Below are 24,542 nucleotides of genomic sequence, written 5' to 3' on the forward strand. Positions count from 1 at the left end.
GTGGGCCAGCTGAGGCAGCCTGAGGGACAGAACAGGACGATTGTCCTTCTAGCTCTTGTATCACCACTAACCTGGGTTTCTGGAGACTCTGTCCCCATTTGGGAATGAACTGTCACTTTTCTTTCAGAGTTAGCTGTACCAGACTCTGTCTTCAGAGGTTGTCTACTTGCCATGCCTCTGATAAATTGCATTATTTCCTCCACATGCCCAGTCCCCAAAGGTACCTATCCTTTCCCACATGCATACTGTTGCCGTTATGTGTGTGTGTGTGTGTGGTGTGTGCGCACACACGTGTGTGGGTGCGCATGTATACATACCACACACATACCCACCACTTTCATCTCCATTTCAGTCCCTCCTCTGCCTGTTTCTTTTGACCCCTCCCTCACCAATGACCATGATATTGCTGCTTCCCCCTAGTTGGGGAAGGTTGTCAACTCTGGGGCTCATCCAACTGATGGTCCTCTCTCAGATGAGCTCCCCTATGTCCCACCTGCCAGACCTTTGTCTCTTTGAGGTCCCCAAACCACCTGTGCCAGGCTGTTGCTGCCGGGGCCACCATGCGGCCATGCCCCAGGCATGGCCTCTTCATAGAACAAGACAGGCTCTTCTCTTCTGCCTGTGTGGTCCTTCAGTTCCTCCTGACAGTGCCTACAGATCAGAAGGTTGCCTATGACCAGCATGGAGTGCAAATACTCCAGAACTAAGGAGAACTTTGCTCCTCTAAGTGTGCTCCTGTGTCCTCTCTGAACCTAGACTCCATGAGGACTGGATGGACTGTGTCTTTCAGATGTTGAAGTCCAAATTCAATAAAGTAGAGCCTGATTTGGAGTAGGAACTTGTAGAGATCAGAAGTTGAAGCCACACTGGAGATTGTTGATCTCCCCATGGACAGCAAGGTGTGGATAAAAGAATTTTCCAAAGACCTGGTTAGGATACCAGGGAAATGAAGGCTTTGAAGATCATAAGTAGTACAAAGAGACACTTCTCATTTTTATTACCAATGCACCCTCTGATGGCTATCCTTGGTTGTTAACTTGACTACATCAGAAATTAACTACAACAAAAAATACTGTGAGAGATATTTTTCTTAATTTCTTTGAAGTGGGAAGACACAATTCTAATCTGGGCCACAGGAATGCTTGGTCTCCCTGTCTTCCCACAGAGTGACCACACAGAATTTAGTCACACTACATCAGTCACACTAAAGGGCATCTGTGACTTCCAGCCAGAACGCTCCGTGTGAGCCGGAAGCTCCTTTGGCCATCTCACTCCTCTGTTGGCACTGGTTCCTAGCCTGTGCCAACCTCTTCCTCGGGCAAACACTGCCTGGCCCACTGCTCTTTCCATCCTAGACTGAACACAGTCTATATTAATTTTCTTTTAAGAGGCCTTAACCAGAAGTCTGTTCACAGCACCTTTGCTGGCCTTTTCTTTGGAGCATCATTTCCCCTTCTGTGCCTTTTCCTGTAGGGCACACATGGAGACAGGCTCTGAAGCGGGTGAAGCCCGGACACAAACCATGGGCTGGCCAGGCACCCAGATGACACCAAAGACTTTTCCAAGCAAGCCTCCATGGACATCACCCTGGGTGAGCCTCTGATCAAAGAGATTATTAATGCTTCCAAGGCTACCTGGTAAGTGCTCCCTTGTCTGTTTCTTGTGCTCATGAATGCTTGTGATTTGTTAACAGAGCAGTGTCTGGTGACCAGGGGGAAGTGTGCTGTGTTGATCAGTGTTGGGATTTTTAAAGTCTCTAAATTCAAAACTGGATGTACTTGAAATGGAATCTGTGGCCTTTCCTTTTAAACCAGTTTCATGAAAGAGAAAATATTAAACGAGCTAGCAATATTGAACATCAACTCAGTAGATATTTCATCCCTTGGATGTGATTACTCCATGCCTAAATAGCCCTGATGATTGATGTTTTTCCTGCTGGGTTTGTGGCGATTCTCTGTAAACCTCTATTGATTAGGTCAGGTTTTCAAGAGACCTGAGAGTAGAGGAACTGGAGATACATCACATTGTTTTAGAGATGAAAAAATCATGTTGCCTGTTGTCTAAATCTTGTGAAGCAAATAACATCAAATGAAAAACAGCTGCTCCTGATTGTAGATGAGCAATTGTGGACAACCAGGGGTTTGGAGGTGTGCCTGCCTCCTCCACGGAGGTTATATCAGTCCCAAGTGACTTTGTTAAGGGTAAGCTGTCTCCTGTGAAGATAAAAGATGCTAGTGTTGGTCAGACGAGCAAGGGTATTGCTGGAGAGAAGCAGGAGGAGGAGAAATGCACAAGGAGTCAGGTCCCCAGAGAGAAAATGTCAAGAACTGCTTCTCGGGTCCAGAGAGGAAGGGGTATGATCCCTCGGTTGGGAAAATTTGTTTTAAGTCTTCTCTTGGCCAAAATGGGTTCTCTTGAAGTTAGTGAGCCTCAGTGAGAGGTCTGTGAAGTTCTTCGTTGCAGTGACGTCTAGTTCAATACTCATGCCTGCAAGTAGCACTTAGATTTAAGGAAGCATTGGTCTGTATACAGTCCTGCACCCTTCCTTGTATACTGACCTTTTCTCCTTCTTGCTGCCCCCCAGGTTTCCCAGCTCAGCTGGACAAGGCTGATGATACAGATTAAGGAAGTGTTGGGAAAGGCAGAATTGGGAAAAGCCTCTTAGGGGAGGTAAGGGACTCTTTTTGATGACAGGAAAATGAATTTCCTCTCATGGGGTTGAGGCAGGGGCATAGCAGCTGCTGTGGATTTATTCCACAGCAGACGGCCTGTGCCGTGTTGGAGAGTGTGCCTTTGCAGGTCCGGGACGGTCGAGGGGACACAAGAGGAGGATAAAGCTCTCTTCTGCCATGCAGATTTCAGAGCATATTGTGGACGTGTTTCTTCCCAGTGACTGGTTTGTTCTTATCAGCTGTCCGTGGAATCGATCTGACTTCTGAGATGTAGGGAGTCAGACAATCAATGTGTGGAGAATGTGACCCTGTATGTCCTAAGATGGGGGACAAACCAGGGCTTTTTAAACTCGGCAGCTAAAGCAGTGGAGTAGTTTTGGCTAGTCTTTGCTTTTCTCTGACTTGTTGTTTGTGCATGCTGGGGGTTAAACCTAGGCTGTGTGATTGTTAGATAAGTGCTCTCCCACTAAGCTGTTCCCAGGCCTCCACAGGAATTCTGGAAACATATTCTCAACTAAACCACCTGGAGTCTGTCTCTGCAGGTGTGGTGGTTTGAGAATGGTCCCCACAGGTCATCTGACTCAAGGCTTGGTCCTTAGTTGTGCAGCTGTTTGGGAAGGTGTGACCTTTGGGAGAAGGTGTGTCATTGGGAGCAGGCTTGGAGGTTTCAAAAGCCCTTGTCCTTCTCAGTGGGTTCTCTGTGCCTCCTGCTGTGAACCAAGTTGATACAAGCTTTCAGTTGCTGCTCCAGCACATGCCTATCTGCAGCCGTGCTCACCACCATGATTGTCATGGAACCATGAGCCCAGATTGAAATGGTTTATTTTATAAGTAGTGTTGGTGCCAGTGTCTTATCAGAGGAATAGAAAAGAAACTAAGGCAGCAGGTAAAGCACCTTCCACCAAGCTTGATGTCCTGAGTCTGATTCCTAAAAGTCAGAGGTGGAAGGAGAGAATCAAATTCCACCTGTTGTTCTCAGACTGCCACACATGCCCCATGATATCCATGCACCTATACACATATAAACACATACATTCAATAAGTAAATTTAAACCAGAAATATAAAAATGTCTTATGTCCTTTAGGGAATTAGAATGTTGAAAATTAACATTTAAATAATTAAACATTTGACCCTAGAACAATGCATATGACTATTTACTTACATATCATTCATGGATTTCTCAGTAATATCTGTAGTTTTTAATATACATATCTTTATCTGCTTAACACATTTATCTGTATTAAGGATATCTGATTAAGTATATTTTTAAATTCTGTTTATTTTTTTATGTTCAAATGATGGATGTTGTGTGTATCATGTGGTCCAATAGGACATCTCCATGCATGTGTCCAACCTGGATGATCAAAATGGAATGATCAAATGCAAATGGTTGTCACATCTCTCACCTCCTATATGTAGCATTTTGTTGTCACACCATCATCAATCCACTCCATGTTTTGAACTCATCAGTCACCTCTTGTCATTCATGGTGATCTTAATTGTTTTATGTGATATAGGATATTAGGAGGGATTCCTCCTATCCAGTTGCACATATTCCAACGATTCCTTTTTATTTTCCTCTGAGATCTCATAAACACTATTACTTGTTCTACATCTGCAAAATTAAAATTTTCACAGAGGCTACTTGGATGTTTATCACTTTTGTTGATATCCTGAAAATGCTTTATTACTTTTCTATTTCTTTAAGTTATAGGGATTAAACCTTTGTCCTTATACATGCTAAGCAAGTACTCTACCACTGAGTTACACCTCTACCTTTTCATTTTTGAGAGAGTGTCGTAGGTTGCCCAGACAGTCTCCCTAGTTCCAATCCAGTTCCTTCGCTTTGCAAGGTTTGGGATCATGACCATCATTGCTGGTGGTCCTTTATCTTATGTATTGTTGACATAATAATCTCATCTGTTTTGGCCATGGTGGTGTGAAATGAAAATATAAGTCCGTACCTCTTACTCCATCTTGGATGAAAGCAAACTGCAATGGAGTCTCACCAAATGGTGTAGATTTTCCAGACTACACTTTGCCACGGCTGGAGCACGAAATCTGGCAAGGAACGTAGAGGTGAAACAGCGCTCTAGACACCTAGTTTCAGTTTGTCAGGGAAGCAGCTCTCTTTATTAGTACCAACATGGGTTTATATACCCCTCTAACAGCAGGGGTCAAGGAATGGTTACTCTGTATCCGGAGGCAAGCCGGACACTCTTTTCCAAACAGAAAAACCACAGGGGAACTGATCCCCAGCACCCTCCGGAACCCAACCGCACATTTTTCACACAAATAACTTAACTGGGACGGGACAAAAAAAAAGGGCGTTTAAAATTAAGGCAGCAAACTTACTGCTGCCGACAACTCTTCACCTTCTACTTGACTCCTCATTGATTTCTTTTGTTTTTTGTTTTGTTTTGTTTTGTTTTGTTTTGTTTTGAGACAGGATTTCTCTGTGTAGTTTTGGAGCCTGTCCTGGAACTCGCTCTGTAGACCAGGCTGGCCTCAAACTCACAGAGATCTGCCTGCCACTGCCTTAAGGGCATGTGCCACAAACGTCCGACTTGATTTCTTAGTGTAGCCATTTGTTCCTTAGGACAGTCTTCCTTGGGCCCACTGCAGATCCAACTCCCTTACTTTGCCCCTGTTTTCTTACAGCATTCATCTGATTTTATAAAGTCATTTTGCTTGTGAACATGAGCAGGATCTCACGTTGTATCTGAAAAATGTGCTCTACGTTATCATATGGGATGAACTATATACATAGGACTTCTAGAAGTTAAAGATAGTTGTGGTGATGTACTTACAAAAGACATTGTAACAGAAACTAAGGATGATGGAGTACACAAAGAACTCTCCAAAATTACAGAAGTGTTATCACAAGTAGAGCAAAGAAAAACAGAACTGAAAGAATACTACAGTTTGAGGGACAGAAGCTAAGTTGAAAAAAATTTAAAATTTACTGTGATGCTACTGCATTGTTGGGGATATTTTTAGTCATTGACTTGACTTCTGGGATCTTGTAGATTATAAAATTCTTGGAGAAAGCTTGGCATTGGTGGTGTACACCTTAAATCCCAGATCTTGAGAAACAGAGCCAGACCAGCCTAGTCTGCACAGCATGTGTGACTACAGCCTGAGCTACACAGTGAGACCCCGACTAAAAAAAACTTATTGGAATTAGGGCCTGGAGAGATGGTTCAGCAGTTCAGAGTGCTGGGTACTCTTCGAAGTTTGATTCCCAGGATCTAAATGAAGGCTCACCATCTGTAGATCCAATTCCTGGGGATCTGATGCTCTCTTCTAATTCCATATGAACCAGAAATGCATGTGATGCACAGATATACATGCAGGAACAACACTCGTACACATAACAGTAAAGTTTTAAAGTAGTAAAACTAATTCAAAATATTGTTGGAAATAACTGTCCAAATTTTTAGCTACAGTATTTCTAGTAATTAAATTACTATTCTATTCTTCCAAAATAAGAATAGCAATAAGAGATTTATGGCTATTTTCATGGTTCTGTTTCTATTAATACTTCAAGAAACAATGTACATATGTTTATAACATTTATTTTGTGTGAATGCTTCAATGTAATTATTAACTGAAAATGTAGGCACTTTTAAGAAGGGATTAGCCGGGCGGTGGTGGCGCACGCCTTTAATCCCAGCACTCGGGAGGCAGAGCCAGGCGGATCTCTGTGAGTTCGAGGCCAGCCTGGGCTACCAAGTGAGTTCCAGGAAAGGCGCAAAGCTACACAGAGAAACCCTGTCTCGAAAAAAAACCAAAAAAAAAAAAAAAAAAAAAAAGAAGGGATTAAGTTGTACCCAAGTTAGTTCACATTAATTTAAAGTATACCACAAGAATATAAATGATCATTTTCCTGAACTGAGGTTGTTTTCCTAGAATATAAATAGTTGTGGTCTTTAGTTAGTTTTCACTGCCTGGGATCAACTAAGGGTCTCATATATGCTAGACAACCTAGACTACATGGACACTTTTCTTCTTAACATGCATGAAATAAAAAACTGCAGGACTGAGTAGATGGTTTAGTTAGGAAAATGCTTCTCACGAGAGTACAGAGTCGAGTGTGTTCCCCAGAACACATGTGAAAAGTTGGGTGCCATATTGTACATCTGTAATACCAGTACTAGGGAGGCAGAGAAGGGAGGATTCATGGAGACAACTTGCCAGGCAGTCTAGCCAAATCCGTGAGCTCTAGGTCCAGAAAGAGCCTTGAACCTCCCAAAATAATGTGAAAAGTGATTGAGAAAGATATCTGGCATTGATGTATGTACACGTGCAGAAGTGCACATACACATAAACACATGCACACACCATGCACACACAATTTTAAAAGCCAATGCAAATCAACTAGGATCTTATTCAACTTGTTTCTCTCACACACAGATGAGTCAGTCACATTTCTACGATGCACAAATATATTACTTTTTATTATTGGATTAATTAGATGCTATACTGTTCAAATGGAGCTTTTGAAATTGATGATGTAATATATAATATTCAACATGATAGGTACTTTATCCCCATAAAAGCAGGGATAACGGTATTTAGATCTCTTGGTCTAGTCAGATTCTGGCAGTGTGCAGACAGCTGTTGTGTAACAAACAGCATCTCAAGATGCCATCGACCCTGTCAAATCATTTGCAGATTAATTGTTGTATTAGTCGGGGTTCTCTGTAGTAGCCGAACTTACAGAACGAGTCTATCTATCTATATTGAGAGGGGATATTTAATAGAATGGCTTACAAGGTGCTGTCCAACTAATTCAGCAATGGCTGGCTGTGGGCAGAAAGTCCAAGAATCCAGTAGTTGTTCAGTCTAGGAGGTGAGGATGGATGTCTCAGCTGATCTTCAGTATACAATGGAATCCCAAAGAAGTAGGCTCTAATGCCAGTGAAGGAATTGTCTTGTTAGCAAAGCATGGGCAAGCAAAAAGCAGAAGCCTCCTTCGTCCAGGTCCTTATATAGGCTTCCAGTTGAAGGCATGGTCCAGATTAGAGTTTTTGGTGGGCTTTTCCAGCTCAAACAATCTGGATTAAAGGTGTGTCTTTCCAACTCAAGAAAGATCCAGATTAGAAATAGATCTCCCCACGTCAAATCAAGCAAAAATCCCTCACAGATGTGCCCTCTATTTTTGGTTGACTTTTAGTTGACTCCAGATGTAGTCAAGTTGACAACCAAAAATAGCCATAACACTTGTAGTACTTTATTATTTATTTATTTTGGTTTTTGAGACAGGGTTTCTCTGTGTATCCCTGACTTTCTTGGAACTTTCTCTGTAGACTGGTTCCAGGCAGGTCTGGAACTCAAAAATCTACCTGCCTCTGTCTCTGCCGCCTGAGTGCTGGGATTAAAGGCATATGCCAACACTCCTGGCTACTTGTGATATTTAGGAAGATAAAATTTAATCTCTTATTTTATAAACCTGTTCATAAGCAGTAACTTTAAAAGATGGTTAACTTAAAATCATTTGTTTTAATTGAAGAATAATTATGATACTGTAGAAAAGATGATTTTCAATTTGTACCATGGCTGAAAAATTTCAAAATGACTTTTTCATGTTCTTTACCAGAGTTACTTTGAAGCAAACTTACCAAGCAATAAAATGTTCTTTGATTATTACCTTTCAAGTATACATGATCTTTCAAAGAGCCTGAAGTGAGAAATAAAAACATGGGAACTAAATGGGAAAAAATAATGGGGACAAAGCAATTTTATTAAGTCAATAAAGATATTGGTTTATTAGTGTAATAAAAATCTGTTATAAAAATTAACATTTTCAAGCCGGGCGGTGGTGGTGGTGGCGGCGGCGGCGGCGGCGCACGCCTTTGATCCCAGCACTCGGGAGGCAGAGCCAGGCGGATCTCTGTGAGTTTGAGGCCAGCCTGGGCTACCAAGTGAGTTCCAGGAAAAGGCGCAAAGCTACACAGAGAAACCCTGTCTCGAAAAACCAAAAAAAAAAAAAAAAAATTAACGTTTTCTTTTTTAAAATATGAATGTCTTATTTACTTTTCTATTGCCACAACAAAACACCATGGCCAAGGCAACATATAGAAGTTAGAGTTAAAATTTGGGGCTCACAGTTCCAGAGGGTTAGAGTCCAGGATCATTTTGGAATGGAGAATGGCATCATGAAGGCAGGCATGATGAGAGCTTACATCTTTAGCCACAACCATGAAACAGAGACAGACAGTGAGCTAACTGGAAATGGTACAGGATTTTGAAATTTTGAAGCCCACCCTCCAGTGATATACTTCTTACAAGGCCATACCTTCTAGTCCCTCCCAAAGAGGTCCACCAGCCTGGGACCAAGCATTGAAATATCTGAGCCTGTGGGGGCTGTTCTCATCCCAACACTACGATGAATATTAATATAAATATTTAATTGCAGGTCTTAATACAAAAAGTGAGACGCAAGAAAATGATGATTGGTGGGTAGAAGGATGACTCAGCGGTCAAGAGCACTGGCTGATCCTACAGAAATCCTGAGTTTAATTCCTAGCAATCACATGGTGGCTCACAATCATCTATAATGAGATCTGATATTTTCTTCTGGCATGCAGGCAGACAGAGCACTCATACCTAAAAAAATACATAAAAGAATTTTTTTTTCAAAATAAAATGATGGTGACTTGTATGGAAAAATGACTTAAGAGTCAGGGAGAGTCAGTATCATGAAGAATTTGGAGGGCAGCTATGATCACCATTATACCATCAATGCTATAATTAAGAATTTGTAGTCAGCCAGCATGAAATGTTCCTAGGGACTCTAAATATGGACTTAAAGGCTTTAAAGAACAGTGTGACACAGGTAAATTAATCATCACTGCAAATTTCACATTTCACCAATATTGTATGAATTTATGTTTTGTGCATATATATAATATCTGTATCTATGTATTTGTCACTAAAGGGATAGAAGGATACAATTTCAGAAATGTGTTGGTTGATAATTTCATCATCTTGCAAACACCAAAAGGTTCTACTTACAGAACTGTATCATATCTACTGCAACACTGGTCAGTATCATGTGTGGGACTGCCATTGGATATACACATATGCAACAGTTGTTGACCTTGATATTGTTATACAGTATATTGTATTATTTGGTTTTAAACACATTGTTATCTAAGATGAAGCTGTGTTGGTATTGTGTTCCCCAAGATATTGTGTACCCTAATAAACTTATCTAGGGTCAGAGAACAGAAAAGCCACTAGATACTTAGGATAGGCAGTGGTAGCACACGCCTTTAATCCTAGCATTCCAGAGGCAGAAATCCATCTGTTCAAGGATACAGGCAAGCATGGTGACTCATGCCTTTAATCCCAAAAAGTGAGCCTTTAATCCCAGAGAGTGATGGTAGAAAGCAGAAAGGTATATAAGGCGTGAGGACCAGAAACTAGAAGCATTTGGCTGGTTAAGCATTTGGCTGGTTAAACTTTTAGCTGGTTAAGCTTCAGGCTTTTGAGCAGCAGTTCAGCTGAGAGCCTGGGATGAGGACGCAGAAGCTTACAGTCTGAGGAAACAAGATCTGTAGCTGGAGTTTTCCTGCCTGGCCCACAGTCAGGATAAATCTCTCTCACCTGCCAGTCCCACAGCCACTCAGACCCGACCAAGTAAACACAGAGACTTATACTGGTTACAAACTGTATGGCCATGGCAGGCTTCTTGCTAACTGTTCTTACAGCTTAAATTAATCCATTTCCATTAATCTATACCTTGCCACATGGCTCGTGGCTTACCGGCATCTTCACATGCTGTTTGTCATCGTGGCGGCTGGCAGTGTCTCTCTGACTCAGCCTTCCACTTCCCAGCTTTATTCTCCTCCTTGTCCCGCCTACACTTCCTGCCTAGCCAATGGCCAATCAGTGTTTTATTTATTGACTAATCAGCAACACATTTGCCATACAGAACATCCCACAGCAAAGATCAGCTGAGAAGTTGGCCAGGTGAGGTTAGCTGTGGCTTGTTCTGTCTCTCTGATCTTCCAGTATTCACCCCAATACTTGGCTCCAGGTTTGATTTTATTAATAAGACCTTCTAAGATTCCTGCTACATCAAGCTGTAACACTTACAGCTAACATTATTTGTAATAAATCTTGGCATATGTTTTATGAGTGAATGGACAGTAAATGAATATTAAGTTAGGAGTTAGTGATATTCCATGATCTCTTAGATGGGAGAATTGACCTCAGTTGGTAAGTGTGTTGGTTAGTTTTATGTCAACTGAGTACAAGCTAAGGTTATCTGAAAGGAAGGAACCTCAGTTGAGAAAATGCCTCCATAAGATATAGCTGTAAGGCATTTTTGTAATTAATGATTGATCATGGAGAGCCTGGCCCATTGTGGGTGCTGCCATCTTGGGCTGTGTGATGGTGTAAAATAAATTGGTCCCAGAGGGAGTGGCACTATTAGGAGGTGTGGTTTTGTTGCAGTAGGTATGGCCTTGTTGGAGGAAGTATGTCACTGTGGAGGTGGGCTTTGAGGTCTCATATATGTTCAAGCCACACACAGTGTGTCAGACCACTTCCTGTTGTCTGTGAGTCAAGATGTAAGAACTCTAAGCTCCTTCTCTAGCACCATTTCTGCCTGCATGCTGCCTTGCTTCCTGCCATGATGATAATGGACTAAGCCTCTGAACTGTAAGTGAGCCACCACATTGAATGTTGTCCTTTATAAGAGTTACCATGGTCGTGGTGTCTGTTCACAGCCATAGAAACCCTAACTAAGACAGGCTGGCAGTCCTGGATTCTATAAGAAAGCAGGCTGAACAAGCCAGTAGGCAGCACCCCTACTTGGACTTGTATCAGCTCCTGCCTCCAAGTTCCTGCTCTATTTGAGTTCCTACCCTGACTTCATTCAGTGATGAAGAGTGATGTGGAAGCACAAACCAGATAAACCCTTTCCTCCCAAACTTGCTTTGATCATGATGTTTCTTCACAGTAGTAGTAACCCTAGCTAAGACAATTTCAGACACTTCCAAGGTCACAAGACTTTTCCACACAATTTATGTGCAAAGTTAGAACAGTGAAATTGGGAAAGCAATGAAGACAGTTTTTATAAAGTTGAGCCAAATAAACGGCCGGGAATATGGCTCATTCAGTAAAACAGTTGCTGTGCAAACAAGAGGAACTGAGTTCAGATTCCCAGCATCCAGGAAAAGGCAGGCATTGTAATGTGCTTCTGTACTTCTAGCCCTGTAGTAGAAACGGGAGTGCAGACAGGCAGATCCTGGCATTTTGCTCTCTAATCCCCTAACAATTAAACAGCAAATTGGTTTGGGAAATAGAGCAGGATTTGCTTTGTGCTTGTTACAGAGGAGAAGGGAGGAGGTGTGAGGTCGCTCCTTGAAGAGCTTTCCCTAGGTGTTGAAAACTCTGGCTAATGAGGCTGCCCAGACATCCCTCTTCAGTAAAATCCAGTACCCAGTATTCCACAGGAGCGTGAGGCTTGAGAGGAGACCCTCGCTGCTGCTTTCGACCTGACAACCTGCCAGGTATTAGTGAGGAGACGCCACAGGTTGCAAGGGGTCTGGGAGTTTACTTTCTGACACAAGAGCCAGAGCTTTTAGGACGTGTAAAACACACTGCTGTGAGGACTGACCTTGATAGGAAGTAAGTTGTCAACACCAAAGATGAATGTGGGGCGATGGGGCCAGGTGTTCTGGTAGATTCCTAGTGTGAGAATTGCAACACAGCCAGTTGTTGGGGGAGAAAGACTGGAACATGGCTTTTGTCCCTGTCCTAAATCTTGTCCTACACCTAAATCTCATCCTACATTTGTCCATTACCAAAATAGGATGCCCATGGTGACCTGACCTCCCTAACCGATTGCTTATGCAGATTTCCTAGTTATTTCTATAACTAGGGGGAGGGATGTAGCTCAGTGGTAGAGTGCTTATTTACCATGCATAGGCTCTGTGTTTGTCTCCATCAATCTACACAGAGGGGAGGGGAGGGGGGAGAGAGGGGGTGGAGGAGAAGGAGGAGGAGGAGGAGGAGGAGGAGGAGGAGGAGGAGGAGGAGGAGGGAAGACGAGAAGAGAAAGTTTCCTTGCTCTCAGATGGGAGTGCAGGAGAAATCTGCTGTGGGTATTTGATTCCTTTCCATGGAGGTCAATGGTTTTTCATGACCCTTTCCTGATAAACCTATGCAGCAGTAGAGGAGTTTTAGAAACTGAGATGTAGCTCGGGTAGAACAAGGTCACGGTAAATATCCCTGAAGCCCTGAACTCAGAGACAGCACCAAAAAATAAACTAGACCATGTGTGACAGTGGCAGCCCTGAAGGAGAGGGTATCTGCAAGTTTGTGTTCCCCTGGCCTGGGTTGTATTTTGTTTGCATATGCCATTTCACTGTATCTGCCATACAGCTTTCATTTCTGTTCGTTTGTCTTGTGTACATGTGGGTGCATGTTTTTGTAGGTTTCCATGCATGTGTATGTAGACCAGAGGTCAAACTTGGGTCCAGTTCCTCATGAGCCACTGACCTTTGTTTTTTAAATGCTTGTATTAGCATATACTAATAATGCACAGCATGGATCATTATGACATTTTCATGTGTGTTTATGGCATGCTTTTGTCCTACTCACTCACCTTCCGTTGCCCTCTCTTGTGAACTTCCCATGCCTGTTCATATCAGTCCTCTTCCCAACTAGTCCTTCTGTTTTGATGTCTTTTTTAATTTAATGAAACAATGACTCGTTAGTGGTGCTTACAAGGGCAGGCATTGGAGGGTTATTTACAGGAACATGGGAACCTTCACAGTGTTTACATCATTGTAAAAAATGTCTGTCTCTGCCCCAACCACTAAGTGGCAACAAGTCCTCAGTGTGGTGAAGCCCTTCCCCAACATGCTAAGATGTTGACATAACTTGTGCATGTTTGGCACTGTGTTTCCTTGGCTGAAAGAATGGAAATTATTTCTAGTTTTAGCTTCTTAAACTATAATAAAGCAGAAGCACTCCCTTTTTAAACACAGATCCCTAATTCTTTGTGGTACAGTATTGGAATATAGTAAAAAGACTCCATGTTCTTGGTAGTACCGTTGCTTCATTGGTGATGAGGGTGTACTGATAACCATATGCCTTTAAGTGATCATCCATAGCTGCCTGGCTGGTTTTGTTGGTTCTTGTGTCCAGATATCTGCAGCTTTGGTTTGGAACTTCAAGGAATGGCTTGCAACCCTTCTGAACATCTCCCCTGACACAGAATGAAGTCCTGGATATTACCAGTTTGAACCTAGCCAAGATGAAGGAGCATGTGTTGATTCTGACCTCCTTTGAGAAGGTGGCTGACCATCTCTTTGATGCTATCTGCTTTGGACAGAAAGACTCCTTGTGTGATAGGGCTGCAATGTCAAAGTCCTATTGCTTACATAACTAATGGATTTTTTTGTTTCCATAGTGCAACTTAGGTACCCTGCACTGCTCATGTCCCATCTGTGACTATTTTCAGTGCAGACACTATGAGTTCCAAGAAGAAAGGATGGGCCCTGATCCACTGGGGACCTTTTAGCCTTTGAAGCTATATTGGGTCACATTGACTAACACCTTACATGTTGTCCAGGATTAACAAGAGGTGGACAGTGGAAGAGCCACCAGGTAGCATCAGGATAGCCTGCTGTGCTTCCTCCAAGTAAGGCAACTGAGCATGTAATTCAGTCGTCAAGTACCCCCTAAAATGGCAGGAGACAAGTTGAAGATGAAGAGTGAAAGAAGGGGAGAGGAAAATCAGGCTTAGTTGTCCACGCCTTTAAATCCAGCACTTAGGAAGCAGAGGCAGGCAGATGTCTGTGAGTTCTAGGCCAGTCTGTTCTACATGGTCAGTCAAGGTTACACAGTTGGGACCCTTGAAGCTATGTTGGGTCACATTGACTAACACCTTACATGTTGTCCAGGATTAACGAGGTGGACAGTGGAATTAAAAAAAAATAAGGTGAAGTAAAAGAAAAATTAGGAAGAGTTATAGTGGGAGAAGGCCAGGAACAACCCAGAGTATAGCTGTCAGATGCCAGGACGGAGATCTCACATCCACCCTGACACAGGAAACTTGGTCCTTGCTAACGCTGTGTAGCACCCACTTCCTGATGCTTCACCACTAACACTTTGGCAGGTTGGCTCAGCCTTTGTCCCCCATCCTAATTGGCAATGTCCTATGCCAAGAGCTGTAGCTCAGTATATGCTCTCACTGCACACTGGGGATAGTTTGGCTCTTTGCCTCTCTGGTTCTGTTGTGTTTGGCATTGAATGCAGTGGCCTCTTCCTTCCTTCCTGTAGAATCCAAGCTGCAACACCAAGCCAATACTTAGAGCTTATAAGAGTTGAGCAGGAGCCAGGAGAGGGAATATGCATGAATAGATTCCAAGTCTGTGGAAACCTTCCGAGTGTTCTGATAAGGGCACTGGTACCCCTCGCCCTGTGCTTCCAGCCCACTTGTGATCTTCTCTTCCAGGCACTAAGCTAAGGAAGGCAAATAGCAAGTTTACCATCTCCTGATCATAAGCAGGGTTCCTGCTTCCTAAGCAGCTTCTCAAAGATGGAGTCTGTCTCCTACTTTCTCACTCCTGTGGCAGAGCAGTGACTGAGCTGAATTGGCCTCCAGTGACCTGCTTGCTGAGGCAGGCACTGTCCTTCCAGAGGTTGTGCTCCTTGGCCATCCTCCTAGTGTACTTGGGAAGGAAAGTGATGAGCCTAGTTCATCCACGTGACATGTGATAGAGCTGGGCCTCAGATCCCAATCTGCAGTCATGAGTCAGTAATGTTCCCTCCGCAGTGTGAGTATGGCTCTCTGGTTTCAGTTCTAGATGGTTACAGGCATGACTGAGTGCATCATCATGGGAGTCCTGATGAACATCAGAAGTGTGCACTTCAAGATATCACATAAGGCCACAGGAACCCAAACCCGTCCTGGAGGACCCTGGTCTTCAACACAAATGAATTTCATTGCAAGAGGGCAACATTCCTGACCCAGGCTCCTTACCTTGTATGTTGCTGAATATAAGTTTATGTCCAACTCAGTCACAAAACCTACCACCCACAACCTGTATTGCCTGCAAGATGTGCTGGGGTAGTGGTGGCTCAGAGAATGTGGGAGTGGCCAACCAATAACTAGTCTAACTTGAGGCCCATGCCACATACTTCCTAGATGGTTGAGATTCAGACAGCTCGGAGACCCAGGGTAGAACAACAAAAACAACAAAGGGTGAATGAGAGTTTTCCTAATGATACTCTGAATACTCACAGGATCAGGGCCTAGCTCAACCATCATCAGACAGGCTTCCTCCAGTAGCCGATGGGAGCAAATACAAAGACCAACAGCCAAACATTAGGCTGAGCCCAGAGAACCCGGAAGGGAAGGAAGAAATACAGGAGCCAGAGGGGTCAAGGAATCAACCTGGCAGGGCTCATAGGGACCCAGAGACTGAAGCATCAGCCATGGAGCCTGCTTGGTTGTATGCTAGGCCCTCTGCATACATGCTGTGGTTGTTTAGCTTTAGTTTTTTGTTGGACAATGGGAGTGGGGGTGTGTGTGACTCTTACCTGCTTGTGGGACCTTTTTCCTCTGATGAGTTGCCTCTTCCAACCTTGATTTGAGGGTTTATGCCTTGTCTTATTGCATCTTGTTAAGCTGTGTTCAGTTGATATCACTAAGAGGCCTTTGCTTTTCTGAAGGGAAAGGGAGGAGCAGTGGATCTGAGGGAGAGCTGATGTGGGGGGGGGGGGAGGAAAGGCTGCGGTTGGGAGATAGACAGTTATAGACAGCCTCTCTGATGACAATTAGGGTAGGCACCGATCTGTATTAGACATCATTACGTTGATTTTTGTGTGTGTGTGCCAGTCGTGTTTGGTTTTATCCTAGGTCTCAGGGCCATCCAGTCTCTGGGTCATGAAGCTCCAGGCAGTTCCAGGAGTGGGCTCTCTTGTGGCATGAATCTGAGGCTGGACAAGTCATTGATTGGCCATTCCCACAGTCTCTGTGCCGCCTTTACCCCAGCACATCCCATAGGTAGGACAGACTGTAGGTCAGTGGTTATGTGGCTGGGTTGGTTGCAGAGTACCTGAGCTGGGTTCCTAGCACCCACATCAGACAGCTGCTACAGGTGACTCAACACCCTCTTCTAGCCTCCACTGGGACCTGCATGCTAATAAAAAAAATACAAGAAACTCTATTCTCTCCCACTAACCTGAACCACCTTAGAGGTCCATCCTTGCTGCCTCTTCCAACATCTCCACCCTGCCCTCACACCATCTTCTTATCCTTCTTCTCACCACCCCACCCTGCAATGTCCCTTCTGTCTCTATAGCTGCTCAAGTCCTGTGCTTATCTCCCCATGTACATTCCCTCCTGCCCAGAAAGCATTTAGGAGCTGGACTAGAAATTTGTTGGACATATCCTCGAGCTGCTTACATAAACTTTCCTGAGAATCCAGTTCTATACCTCACCTTGGGGTTCACATCATTCTTTAGTAGAGTACTTAGGGAATTTAAGTGATAGGACTTCTTCAAAGCCCTTGACAAGGCCCAGAATCTGGCAGACCCAGAATCTCACTAAAACAGCACTCATGCAGGAAACTTCTGCCGCTCAGTCAGTCAATCACTTGACTGAAAGGCTAGCTTTGCAATGCACCAGCTAGGTAATGTTGTGTAATCCTCTGTGCCTCAGTTTTCTTGTGTGCAAAATAGAGGTGACAATGACAATAGTGTCAGACTAGAGCTCAATCTAAGATCGATGCTCTTCTGGTCTTCCTATGATAAAAGACTGCAGAACGTCAGGTGGCAGGAGACAAAGGTTTTGCACACATGGTTTGAGGTTCATGAGTGAATCGTTATAGACTCAGGACTTAAAGAAAGATTTAGCTTGTGTTCAGCTAGTGAGTATGGAGGTGGGGACCTACCTTGTCTTCTGTTCTATGCCCCTACCACAGTCTCTTTAGCTGTGTAACAAGACCCAGATCACAAGAAATGAGGAAGTGGGTTTGTGTAGTGTGTAGTACTTGTTATTTGCCAATAGATTTTTTTCTTAGTTGCTCAATGAACATTGAGTGATTGAAATAAACAGAAATGTTTACATTTGAGGCCCTCTTCTAGTGGATCAGGTGTATAACTTCATGGTGAAGTATGTACATGGATGGTATAGAAGAGGCCCTAGGTTTGATCTATAGTACCGTAAAGAAACAATGACAATACAAATAGCTATAATTAAAGCCCAACAAGGAATGCAGGAAAGGAAACCACCACCAAAAGGAGGATCAGATATGGGAAGCAGACCTACCCAAGACTTTCTCAGATGCCCTGAAGAAAGTACAAAGAGAAATTTAGTTCTGTGCCCTTGTCCATGAGTGGACTTGGTGAAAATGCCCCTAAGGCTGGAACCACTGCCTGAAAAGAGTCAAGGTTGTTGTTTCTTGGGACCTCACTCTTCCCCCTGGGTTGTGGTTTATCAGGACTTAGGCAACTGTGTCTGATATAACCCGTGTTCTCTTTCCTGACATTGTCTGACTTAGATCTCTGTTGACTTTGACCATTTTCCCCATTACAGTATATAAGATGCTGTACTTAGTAAACCTGCTTTACCTAAGATGAAGTTTGTGTAAGATGGATTGTACAGAACACTGCCTGGAATCTCACCAATTGCTGACCTTAATTCCTGATTGATACTCAACTTTGCCCTACTTTCTCCCCTACTTTACATTGGTTCAAGTTGCAAAATCATGCATATTGGTTAGAATGAAAGAATACCCGAACTGCATTTTTTCAGTTTGGTATGCTTCCGACTCTAACCAGTTACTCTAAGGGTGAGGGAATAATATCTAGCTGCACACCTGATAAGCTCTGCTCTAGGGATCTCATTTGACCTAGTTGAGATTCTTAACTCTAGAAAAGAATTTAGAAGTGGAAAAGGTTAAGTATTAACCACTTCCAATACTAAATTAATACACTGATGTTATACTTTCTAAGATGCCCATTATTTTGTGTTCACAACTCCTGTGTATGAGTGTGTGTGTGTGTGTGTGTGTGTGTGTGTGTGTGTGTGTATGTTTGAATTAGAAGTGTCTTCCCAGACAGTTGGTACAGCCTCTTCTCAATGTAGTATACAGAACAGTTATCAGCTAAGAATTAAAATAGTTATATCCTTCTTACCAGTAACATAGGTTATGCTCCTATGGATATATTTTTGATGATGATTTGAATGAAATAAGTTTAGTGGACATTAATAAAAACTTCTAAAAAATTAAGTAGAATAGAATTGGATGGGAAGTTTATTGTATCTAGTAAAGATAATCATTGTTTCTTGTAAATTATTTCAATGTGTGTATGTGTGTCTTTCTGTGTATGTGTGATTTTGTTTCTCTCTCTCTCTCTCTCTCTGTGTGTGTTCATGTATCTGTGTGTGTGTGTGTGTGTGTGTGTATGTGTGTGTGTGTGGTGCCTGTTTGTATGTGGTGTCTCTGTGTGTGTATCTCTGTGTATGTGTCTGTATTCCTGAGCCTTAATCTAAGATGTATGTATGTATATACATATACATATACATATATATATTTATGGTGAATTTGAAGTTAGAAATATTTAGAAATGATGCAATGAACAAGGATATTTTAGTATGAACAATAGTAGTAAATGTAGTTGTATTGGAGGTTTTAATTTTGGGAGACCTCCAGAATAGGCTAAAAACATCCAATTTATTATTGAAAAAGTACTTTGAGGGCAACGGTGCTATCATTCACTGTAACCATACCATTTTTGTTCACATTGCTTGGAAGCCTTCTCTTACTTTGAGATGAATTCAGGTTTCTACTTACAGGCTTTTATTGGGAGCAGCCTTCCTTCCGCTATCTCTTTAAGATATTTGAGGCAGCCATTGTTTAGATTTGGGTGTCATGTACAGGGTCTATATAGAGTGTGTAGTGTCTCCAAATGAGTTTCCCTCCGTCTGTGGGCTAAAAAGCTTCATTTGCTTTTCATGTGGTATACATTTGGCTCCAAAAACCTGTTGACATTTAATCATGCTGCAGTTTGTCAACAGCCTTCTTGACATATGACATCTGAATGTCATTCTCATCATTCAGTTTTTGCTACCTTACCATTCACTCTTACTTTAGAGTAGGCACAGCAACTTCTAAGTTGTGGGCTAAGTTAAGGTTGCCTCTTATTCTTGTAAATAAAATTTTATTGGGACCTAGCCACACCAGTGCTTAGATCCACTGATGAATTCCTGTCAGTGTTGATTGTTTACAGCAGAGACATTGTGGCCTGAAAAACAGAAAATATTTACTGTTTTACTCTAATGGAGATAGATCACTGGCCTCTGTTTTAATTGATGCTTCAGTGAATGCCTTACGTTTGCATTTGACAGCTACATTCTATCCTGCCTTTCGGTGAACTCACAGTCTAGTGGTTAACAGTGCATTTAAGAAAACAGTAATGTAGAAGTTACCATCTTATTAAATAAGAAACACAGAGCCAATGCAGAGATGAAAGCCCAAGAGGTCAGAGCTAAGAGCCTTACCCTTCACTGCTACAGCTATCCTCTTCAGCCAAGAGACCTACTTCCTGTGTGTTTGTCTTTATATATACTTTCTGTTCTGCCTTCTGATTGGTTGTAAACCTAACCACATGACAGCCTCATCACTGCCTGTCTGTACAGACCTCCAGGTCTTCTATGGTTGGTATTGAGATTAAAGGCGTGTGTCTCCATGCTGGCTGTATCCTTGAACACACAGAGATCTGCCTAGCTCTGCCTCCCAAGAACTGGGGTTAAAGGCATGCACCACCAACACCCAGCTTCTGCTATGGCTTGCTATTAGCTCTGACCCCCAGGCAACTTTATTTATTAACATACAAATAAAATCACATTTCAGTACAAATAAAATATCACCATACAGTAAAGAGGTATTTCTTGCTTCTTTTTCTTAGATTTTATAAAGATTTTTCTTGAAGAGGTGAGATTTTATTTTGTCATTGACAGTAGGAGTACATTCTCTAATCTTCTGTGGACTATATTATCCAGGTATAGTGTGTGTGTGTGTGTGTGTGTGTGTGTGTGTGTGTGTGTGTGTATAATATGTATATATAATATAAGATGTATATATGAGGTATAGTGTATAATTTAAGGGAAAAAAGTTTTCTGAAAAGCTTGTCCCTTAAGATGATGTTGAATCAAGTAAGTTTGGGGAAAAAATCCATATTCTGTCCATTTCCTGAGCATTTATAGTGTTTGTTATTCTTCCCCCATTGTGTGTATACATGCAATGTGCATGTGCCCATGTGTTAATGACATCAGCTAACAATTCTTGATGCTCTAAGGGACATTGTAGGAAATACTGGACTGAGGGATGCAATAAAAGTATAAGGAGCAGCATTCACTAGTGGAAAGCTAGATAGTTTAGAAGTTAACATTGTCTATGTTTTGATAATGTCTGAAATGATAAAAAGAAATTAGTATTATAAAAGTTTATTTTTTATGTTGGTGGAAACATCAAAAGCACAAAAATGAATGTGCTTGTTCCTTTAAATTATAAGTTATCATTTATTTAAAGACTTATTCATATTTTTTTTACTGATGCTGAGATTGAGATGAATAAACTGAGCTTGTTGTTTTGACATTCTCCTGGAGTCTGTGTCATTGACTCTGCGCCTGCTTGGCCCCCTTCCCCGGAGAGAACAACAGCACAGGACCCTGCTACAAAGCAAAATGTCTGGAATGTTAGAATTCTGCCCTCACTCCAGCTACGTGACTGCACATGCGCAGTTCAGGAGTTAAGCTAAGGGTCTTGCATCTTATGTCATCAATGTGTGCTGGTGATCATGTACACGCAGTATGGTCACACAGTCTGCACATGCATGGCGTGTCTCTGTAAATCCATCTGTGCTTTAAAGAACCGTGACTCAGACCCCACCCTCTCTCTCTCTCTGCTCTGCTGTCTCTTCTCCCACCCCATTATCTTTCCCTCTGCTCTCTGCACCTGCTCCCCCACCCCCTTCCTCCTAATAAAACTCTGAAACTAATACTTTGTTCTGATGTGACCATGCCATTTATCATTTCAATGACTGCTCCTAGGTGTGGTAGAGGAGAAAGTTTATTGTAGCTAAAAGGGAGAGCATAGCCAGAGGCAGGGACATCTGAGAGAGTTCATGGTGGACATGACCCTGATCCTGGCCATGTGAGGAGAGGGGAGGGAAAGAGACAGTGAGAGCACGGAACCAGATGCAGAGCCAGGAGGCCCAAAAGAGGAGTAACCAAAAAATGACTGGATTACATAGGGAAGGGCAGCCTTGGGAATGGCAACCCAGCCCCTGGACTAGAGAAGTTTAGGGTGGGCTGGAGGGTATGACAACCATACCCTGTAACAGGTAGGGACTGAGGGAGAACCTGGTGACAGCGTGTGCTTTGATATGTTAAGTGTGCACCTTGGCCATTTGTCTAGGGTTTGAGACTGAATATTCACTATTTTTATTGTTTGCAGGTCTAATGAAGACTGGTTTGACACACAAGAAGAGCGAGAAAAGAAAACAGTGCAGCTTGCCCCCACCCTGGCCCAGGATATCAGAGAACAGGAAGGCCTTCATGAATGCCCGGAACTTACTGAAGCCCAAAGAGAAGGCCCATTTAACCAGGGGATGGGCCATGGCTGCTGTCAGCTCTCTCATAGACCTGTCATATACCTGTTGTTGTGCCCAAATTCTGGAATCCCTAAAGATCACCAAGAGACCAAATCTGCTTGGCTATGTTTTTATACTTTTATTTGTGTGTATGTGTGATGCTGAGAGTGTTACGTGACAAAACTTTCATGGGGAGACACCACACACACATTTACTTACCCCAGATAGGGAGTCCATGACAGACCGAAGTACAGATACCACTGAAGTCCAACCTTGATAACCAGTGAGTTTTATTGGGGTTATTACAGGAATGTGGGTGAGGGATCACTCACAGGAGCAGAAATGACTCAAAGACGGCTGCGTCACCCAATCCACCCCAGCATGGTGACAGCTCATAGAGCTGGGGACCTGGAGACACTGCACAGCCTGCAGGCAGCTCAGCAGGTTGGACACTGTCCTTTCTGGGTGCCTCAGTTGGTCTAAACTGAAAGGTTTAAACTTTCCCACTTCAATAACTGAATTTAGGTTTTAGTTCTCTGAAAGAAGTCAACAGATGTCTCTTCCAACAAAGCTCCATTTATCAACAAATGACATTCAGGGATGAGGGAGAGAGCACAAAGAAGCCTGAGTCAGCCCCACAATGTCTCAAGGACAGTTCCTGCAACCCCTTGAATCTCACCCAAGGTTGTGAGAGAGAAAACCTCAGCCAGTTAAAAGTATGCTAATGTCACTGCTGCTTGCCTGACCAAGAATGTTTGAGATGACCTAACCGTGCCTCAAACCCCGCTAGCTATGCTTAACCTTCATGCTCCTATCGGATCTCGGCCATGTTGTCCAGGTGAATGCCCAGGTGTGTGCTGGTATTGTAATACACACTATTTGAGTCTGGGGTCTTCCTTCAGCGTTTCCTCAACAAAGTCTCTTCCAGGCAGCTCTTCGAGGTTCTGATTCTTTCAGTCAGCTGGTCTGGTCTCAGCCTCTTCTTCCCAGCTTGGTTCTGCCCCTCACAGGCACTCTCAGCTTTTACTGTTTACTCTGGCAGGAAAGACCTAGTGAATCTGGTCAGTTTGGGGCCTTTCTGGATACATTTGAGGTGTTAACCTTCCTGCTTTAGGAGCTTCCCTGCGGGATGGAATATTTCAGTCTCAGAGGAAACTGTTGTACACCAGAGGGTTGGACTCAGGAGTGGTAGGTAAGCACTCCAGCGTGAGTCCAGTGCAAATATTTTTATTTTGTACTTTACATTTTGGCTCAGATGTAAAGATTGAAATGGCTCATGTAATTAACAGTGTATGCACAGGTGGTTTTTGGCTTCTTTGGGACTTGGTTTCAGGCTGGCTTAAATTTTGCTCTATAGAACTGAGGGTAAGTCTTGTTTCAAAAAATAAAATAAGAATATCTGGGATATGTAGTTCAGGGATAAAGGATAGAGTACCTTCCCCAGAATATGCCATGGTTTGAGCTTACCTCCAGAAATGAACAGAACAATTGCCACAGCCTGCTGTATACAGAGCAATAGGCATTGTTTCCTGAGTTGTAGCACTTCCACACATGTTGGCAAGACCAGGGAATATTTGGATTCTGGTCATTTCCAGGGCTGGTTAGTTAGTCATGCAGGGGGGTCTCAGTTTCTACATGTCCCGTCAGTGAACTCTCAGGCAGCAGCGCTAAGGTTGCGGAGGCAAGGGTCTCACAGACATCACCGAGCTTTTAAACCTATAAGACTGCTTCCGAAGATGGTGGTGGCGGTGTGTGCGTCTCGGGTGTCTGGGCTGCTGGGCTGGGCCCTCCCACGGGTGGGGGGCGGCCCATGTCGAGTGGCGCCCACGGCGAGGAGGGTTCAGCTCGCATGTGGAAGGCCCTCACCTCCTTCGTGGCACTGCCCAGGGTTGCAGTGAGCATGCTCAATGCCTTCCTGAAGTTGCGGCAAGGAGAGGACGAGAGAGCTGAGTTCGTCGCCTACCCCCATCTCTGCATCAGGACCAAGCCCTTCCCCTGGGGAGATGGTAGCCATACCCTGTTCCACAACCCTCATGTGAACCCACTTCCGACTGGCTATGAAGATGAGTAAAGAGAACCTGGACCTTTCCCCAGACAGCAAAGGGACCACAGCACTGGTGTGGACCATTACTCTGTGTGTGGACCATGAAAGCACATCTTTCCTTGTATCAAATGGTGACCATTATACCAATCTTCCATCCCTTTGCTCTTAAGAGGAGATGGCTTAAGTAAATAAATTA

The 24,542-nt window shown here is 43.2% G+C and overlaps 1 pseudogene; it reads left to right on the forward strand.

Annotated features, from left to right (window-relative positions):
* The first annotated feature begins 19 nt into the window (after nucleotides 1-19).
* On the forward strand, nucleotides 20-24,542 carry LOC128116045 (cytochrome c oxidase subunit 6A1, mitochondrial-like; annotated as a pseudogene).

This window comes from Peromyscus californicus, unplaced genomic scaffold (genome assembly GCF_007827085.1).
Source record: "Peromyscus californicus insignis strain IS unplaced genomic scaffold, ASM782708v3 Scaffold_1__1_contigs__length_55948999, whole genome shotgun sequence".
NCBI lineage: Eukaryota > Metazoa > Chordata > Mammalia > Rodentia > Cricetidae > Peromyscus > Peromyscus californicus.